The sequence below is a fragment of the Staurois parvus genome, unplaced genomic scaffold, assembly GCF_062004578.1.
Source record: "Staurois parvus isolate SC_StPar_1 unplaced genomic scaffold, SC_StPar_1.0 ptg000581l, whole genome shotgun sequence".
NCBI lineage: Eukaryota > Metazoa > Chordata > Amphibia > Anura > Ranidae > Staurois > Staurois parvus.
In genome coordinates this window covers 8,931,383-8,938,861 of record NW_028318377.1, presented here as the reverse complement: position 1 = coordinate 8,938,861, position 7,479 = coordinate 8,931,383, and positions in this window count along the sequence as shown.

Sequence of the window (7,479 nt, the reverse complement as noted above, 5' to 3'; positions counted from 1 at the left end):
ACTACATGCACTACGTTTGGTGTGATTTACATCTGTGTCAGACGTCTTGCAAATCGCAATGAAATCAGCAGGTCACCCGACTTCACTGTAAGTCGCATAAATTCAAAATCTGCTTTTATGTGACCCGGGGGGGGGGGGGGGGGAGGCCTCTTTCCACTAATGCGCTTTTTTTGTGATAAAACGCATCTGTCCAGCACAACAAAAGCACATGAAAATGATGCCCCTTTAACCACTTCAAGTCCGGACACTTTCACCCCCTTCCTGTCCAGGCCAATTCTCTGCTTTCAGTGCTATCACACTTTGAAATGACAGTTGCGCAGTCATGCAACACTGTACCCATATTAATTTTTTAGCATTTTTTTTTTGAGACAGACAAAACTTTATTTTGCTGGTATTTATTCATCACTGGGATTTTTTTTTTGCAATGTAAATGAAAAAGTCCAAACATTTTGAAAAAAAGTGCTTTTCTTATAAGATTTTGCAGATAAATAATCTTTCTTCGTAAATCTTGGCCAAAATGTATTCATCTATCTTTTTAGTTAAAACAATTATCCAAATTAGTTTATAACCAAAAATTATATTTTTTGTAAATTTTTATTTTATTTTTTTATATTTTTTTTATGGTTTTTTTTTTTACATACTGTCACGCTAGCAGTACAGTGTCACCATAGTGACACAGTACTACTTGTGGGGGGGTGATGATTTTTTTTTACACTGATTGCTTTTATAGCCATAAAGGCTATAAAAGCAATCATTTCTCCTTCTCTCTGGCTGCATTCTTGCAGACATTGAGAAATACTGTGAGAGCTGTGATTGGTCACAGCTTGTCACATGGTACAAGGCTGTTGTGAATAGCCCTGTACCATGTGATCTCTGTGATCATTCACAGATTTCACTAGTAGTAAGCAATGATGTCAGAAAGGGACATTTTGCTTACTACTATTCATGTGGTCACTGATTGGCCAATCAGTGATCACGACCTCACACAGAGGTCCCGCACAGCGATCGGTGTTCTGGATCGCCTTCCCAGGGAGCGCGCACAGGCTTAAATGGTGGGTGCCATTTATGAATGGCAACCCGCCCCTGCACTGCCACCGTCCGGTCGTTTATATACATGGGCCTGACAGGAAGTGGTTACATCGTATGTAGCTGTTCACATTAGTGTGCTGCATTTGTGCTTCAGTTTGAAAAGTCCTGCACCTTCCATAGAATTCAGTGGTAACACAACAAAAAACATTGAAAATGCACTGCGTTTTTGGGGTCACATGTTCAGGCTTCATGGGTGCATTGCTGGGAGTCAGGAAATCCTGTTTTGTACAGTGGAGAGAGAGAGAGCCATGAGCCCGCGCAGGACCATGGAGCGCAGCACAGCTAGTCACCGTAACATTGAGCATGGGGAATATGAGTACTGAGCATGGGCACCCCGAGTGCTACAATACATTCTTTCATCATTCTATGTAATATTGTGCCTAGGTATGTCCCTTCCAAGTTTGCCAGTAGGCACATGTATATACCGTATTTGCCGGCGTATAAGACGACTTTTTACCCCTTGAAAATCTTCTCTGAAGTCGGGGGTCGTCTTATACGCCGGTATACGGCATACTGACACTTTTTAGGGGGGCGGCGCGGTGCTGCCCCCCCCCCCCCCCTTCCAACGGAAGGGACACTAAGTACAGGGGTGGACAGGGGCTGTCTCTTACCTGGTTCCGGTCCCACGACGATCCGGTCCAGGAAGCTCGGCTGCTCCCTCAGTTCGGCCACTGGATGTTCGGGTGGCTGCTCGGCTCCGCCTCCTCACCGGTGATTGGCCGCCAGAACTGTAGCTCAGGAAAGGCACACAGGCGGCCAATCGCCGGTGAGGGGGCGGAGCCGAGTGGCCCCACGAAAATCGAGTGCAGTAGCAGCAGGTAAGTGTTCAGTGTAGAGGTGCTGCTGCAACCACATATGCTGGCTGCAGCAGCACCATACTAGAACAGGGTCAGCAAGTGTAATTGGTGTCAGTGGGAGGAATAGTGCCCCATCATTGGTGTCATTGATACCAATGATGGGGCATTATTCCTCCCACTGACACCGACGGGGCACTATTCCTCCCCCCACTGACACCAATGATGGGGCACTATTCCTCCCACTGACACCAATGATGGGGCACTATTCCTCCCACTGACACCAATGATGGGGCACTATTCCTCCCACTGACACCAACGATGGGGCACTATTACTCCCCCCCACTGACACCAACAACGGGGCACTATTCCTCCCACTGACACCAACGATGGGGCACTATTACTCCCCCCCCCCACTGACACCAACAACGGGGCACTATTCCCCCCCCCCCCCACTGACACCAATGATGGGGCACTATTCCACCCCCCACTGACACCGATGGGATACCATTCCTCCCACTGACACCAATGTTGGGACACTATTCCTCCCACTGACACCAATGTTGGGGCACTATTCCTGCCACTGACACCAATGATGGGGCACTATTCCTGCCACTGACACCGATGATGGGGCACTATTCCTGCCACTGACACCGATGATGGGGCACTATTCCTGCCACTGACACCGATGATGGGGCACTATTCCTGCCACTGACACCGATGATGGGGCACTATTCCTGCCACTGACACCGATGATGGGGCACTATTCCCGCCACTGACACCGATGATGGGGCACTATTCCCGCCACTGACACCGATGATGGGGCACTATTCCCGCCACTGACACCGATGATGGGGCACTATTCCCGCCACTGACACCGATGATGGGGCACTATTCCCGCCACTGACACCGATGATGGGGCAATATTCCCCCCACTGATACCGATGATGGGGCAATATTCCCCCCACTGATACCGATGATGGGGCACTATTCCCCCCACTGACACCGATGATGGGGCACTATTCCCCCCACTGATACCGATGATGGGGCACTATTCCCCCCACTGATACCGATGATGGGGCACTATTCCCCCCACTGATACCGATGATGGGGCACTATTCCCCCCACTGATACCGATGATGGGGCACTATTCCCCCCACTGATACCGATGATGGGGCACTATTCCCCCCACTGATACCGATGATGGGGCACTATTCCCCCCACTGATACCGATGATGGGGCACTATTCCCCCCACTGATACCGATGATGGGGCACTATTCCCCCCACTGATACCGATGATGGGGCACTATTCCCCCCACTGATACCGATGATGGGGCACTATTCCCCCCACTGATACCGATGATGGGGCACTATTCCCCCCACTGATACCGATGATGGGGCACTATTCCCCCCACTGATACCGATGATGGGGCACTATTCCCCCCACTGATACCGATGATGGGGCACTATTCCCCCCACTGATACCGATGATGGGGCACTATTCCCCCCACTGATACCGATGATGGGGCACTATTCCCCCCACTGATACCGATGATGCGGCACTATTCCCGCCACTGATACCAATGATGGGGCACTATTCCTCCCACTGATACCAATGATGGGGCACTATTCCTCCCACTGATACCGATGATGGGGCACTATTCCCGCCACTGATACCGATGATGGGGCACCTATTCCCCCCACTGATACCGATGATGGGGCACTATTCCCGCCACTGATACCGATGATGGGGCACCTATTCCCCCACTGACACCGATGATGGGGCACCTATTCCCCCACTGACACCGATGATGGGGCACTATTCCTGCCACTGACACCGATGATGGGGCACTATTCCTGCCACTGACACCGATGATGGGGCACTATTCCTGCCACTGACACCGATGATGGGGCACTATTCCTGCCACTGACACCGATGATGGGGCACTATTCCTGCCACTGACACCGATGATGGGGCACTATTCCTGCCACTGACACCGATGATGGGGCACTATTCCCGCCACTGACACCGATGATGGGGCACTATTCCCGCCACTGACACCGATGATGGGGCACTATTCCCCCCACTGATACCGATGATGGGGCACTATTCCTGCCACTGACACCGATGATGGGGCACTATTCCCCCCACTGATACTGATGATGGGGCACTATTCCTGCCACTGATACCGATGATGCGGCACTATTCCTGCCACTGATACCGATGATGGGGCACTATTCCTCCCACTGATACCAATGATGGGGCACTATTCCTCCCACTTATACCAATGATGGGGCACTATTCCTGCCACTGATACCAATGATGGGGCACTATTCCTGCCACTGATACCAATGATGGGGCACTATTCCTGCCACTGATACCAATGATGGGGCACTATTCCTGCCACTGATACCAATGATTGGGGCACCTATTTCCCCCACTGATACTAATGATGGGGCACTATTCCTGCCACTGACACCAATGATGGGGCACTATTCCTGCCACTGATACCAATGATGGGGCACCTATTCCCCCACTGATACCAATGATGGGGCACTATTCCTGCCACTGACACCAATGATGGGGCACTATTCCTCCCACTGTTTTGCATTGGAAGAGGGGTAGTCTTATACGGCAAGTATAGCCCAAACACTACATTTTAGCAGGAAAAGTAGGGGGTCGTCTTATACGCCCAGTCGTCTTATACGCCGGCAAATACGGTACTGATGCTTTTTTCAAGTGTCTCATTCTTGCATTTGCTTTTAATTTGCATTTGCACTGAACTTTCACCTCTGTACATCTTGCATTTGCTGTGCCAGTGTAGAGATCTGCTGCCCTCTAGCATCTGAATTTGTAAATACAGTGGGGAAAATAATGATTTGATCCCCTGCAGATTTTGAAAGTTTGCCCACTGAGAAAGAAATGAAAGGTCTGTAATTTTTTTTATCGGAAGTGTATTTTAAATGACAGAGACAGAATATTAACCAAAAATCCAGGAAAAACATGATACAAATGATATAAATTGAGTCGCAGTTCTGTGAGCAAAATAAGTATTTGATCCGCAAACAAAACATACTTGGTGGAGAAACCCTTGTTGGCAAGCACAGAAGAGGTAAGATGTTTCTTGTAGTTGGTTCCCAGGTTTGCACACATCTCAGGGGGGATTTTGGTCCACGCTAATCTAATGATCTCTAAATCCTTCAGGTTTCTTGGCTGTCACTTGGCAACTGGAAGTTTCATCTCCGTCCATAAATTTTCCATAGGATTAAGGTCTGGAGACTGGCTAGGCTATTCCAGGACCTTAACTCCTTGGTGCCGGCACCTCCCGATCCTTTAAGGGTTTCAGAAGCCGGGAGGCAGGTGGGGTTTTTGGGTCATGTGACTGCCGTGATTTGCTGTCACATGATCGGGAAAGGTTTCGATCACAAGAGGAGATCGGGACCTTTCCGTGAGTATCGGACATGTGTGCTGGGGGCGCACGTACTCAGCACGTTTTTTTTAATTGCACGCAAATGTGCAGCCACATATATAAATCCTGTATAATAATAATAATCACGTATATATATATACACGATTTTGCCGCTGTATATGTACTGTGGCTGGTCGGCAACTGGTTAAAATTGGATCTAAAAATGTTGTTTTTGTTTGTTTTAATAAAAAAATGTCAAACTGAACTTCTCTGTGCAATGGTTTTGCACAGAGCAGTCTCAAGCCTCTTCTGGAGTCCCCCACCGATGAGGTGCAGAGTCTATGGAACCACCTTGTGTTCTCCAGGGCTCTTTTAGGTGGAGATGGGTTGCGCTACAGACAATGTTTCCCAAGTTGGGCTTCTCTAAATCTCTATGGTGCTAAACAAACACATAGTAATGGATTGAAGATTCAAAAAACATTGGTCCTAGGAAGACTAAAGGAATAAATGTTGATTTTGATGTAAACTGTTTTGCAAGTTTTGCTGTTCCTACTCCTTTCCTCCCTACTCTGCCACTAATGCAAAGCTGTTTTATTTTGGAAGGGGAAGGGGGAGTGGGTACTTGGTTTTGACAAGTTCTCACTCTCACTTCTGCTGCCATTGCCTGGGTGATCCCAGAGGAAATTTGTCCCGCTCCTCACCGCCTGCAGTCTCCTGGGACAGTTCAAAGTTCCTAGGAAGCTGCAGGGCCACTCACAGATCACAGTGCAGCTCGTGCATTCGTGGTGGGGAGCCAGCTGTGAAGCCACAAGGAGTCACAGCAGGCTTAAAACAGTCTTTAGTCAGATCCCATGTAAGGTGCTCCGATCCCATGTAAGGTGCCCTGGTCCCATGTAAGGTGCTTCGATCCCATGTAAGGTGGCATCGTGATTGGCCTTGGATCTACTTCAGGGGGACATTTTTTTATTTTTGTTTTTAATAAAGGATTTGTCAAACAATGTCTACTGTCATTTTTTACACTGCACTTTTTTTTGTGAATAAGCAGCGGTACCTTGTACCCCATACTCATTTACATAGAGGGGGTCCGGGATCTGGGGGGCCCCTTGTCCCCACCATGCTGAGGACATGTGGCCTGGTATGGTTCGGGGGTAGGGCGCTCACTCGTTCCCCTTCCTTTCCTGACCTGCTGGCTGCATGGTCGAATAAGGGTCTGGTATGGATTTTGGGAGGAATGCCCACACATTTTTTTTTTATTTTGGCGTGGGGGGTTCCCCTCAAAATCCATATCAGACCTGAAGGGCTTGGTAGGCATGGGGAGGGGGGAACCCTACGCTGTTTTTTTTAAACAAATTTTAATTGCCAGACAATGCCGCTGACAGCTGAAACATTGACAAAGAAATGCCCGTAGCAGAAAAGAAAAAAGAATTAGCGCAGGGCAGGCATGACTAGGCCTAGAGTGGGAAGGAAGAATAGAAAGGGTTAAGTATAGTGCCAGGGGGTTTGAAAAGTATACCTGGGGAGCTGGTTGGTAGAGGGAGAGCGTTGGTGGGCTCTTCTGCATCTTACGGTGGGGTGTCCTGGTGGGGGGCATCAGTCGGAGCTGGACATTGGTGAGAGAGCTTCCCTCCCGCTCTCCCTATTTAGTGAGTATTGTGTTCCTCTCGGGGGGAATGGGGGGTTATTTAGTTTCATGGGCGGTTGTTGGTCTTTGAAGGCGGTTCTTATCTTCGAGGTACAGATAATGGTGTGGGACCCATCGATGGTATGGGATGCCCGGGGACATTCCAGTTAACCAAGGTTTAACTGGAAGGTGGTGGTGCTGCACTGCAGACGGTATGGTTGTCTCTGAGCTGGTTGGTTGCGGCTGGAGGCCTTGTGTAATATGGTTGTCTGCAGGTGCATTTCAGATCATTTTTGGGGGGTGCCTTCGAAGACCAACAGCAACTCTGTATGTTTCTGTTATAAGGAATGGTTGGTGTGTTAAAACGTGTTTGTTAATAAAAGGCCGTGTTGACCATTTTACTCCAAAATTGGTGTCATGTTTTCTTTAAGTATAATTAAAAGGGGGGGATCTGGATGAACCTATCTCTGGTGCACTAGTCATGCCGCTGACAGCTGAAACATTAAATAATGTTTTCTATATTAAAATACTGCATTACTTAATAATATAACTTATGCAGTATTT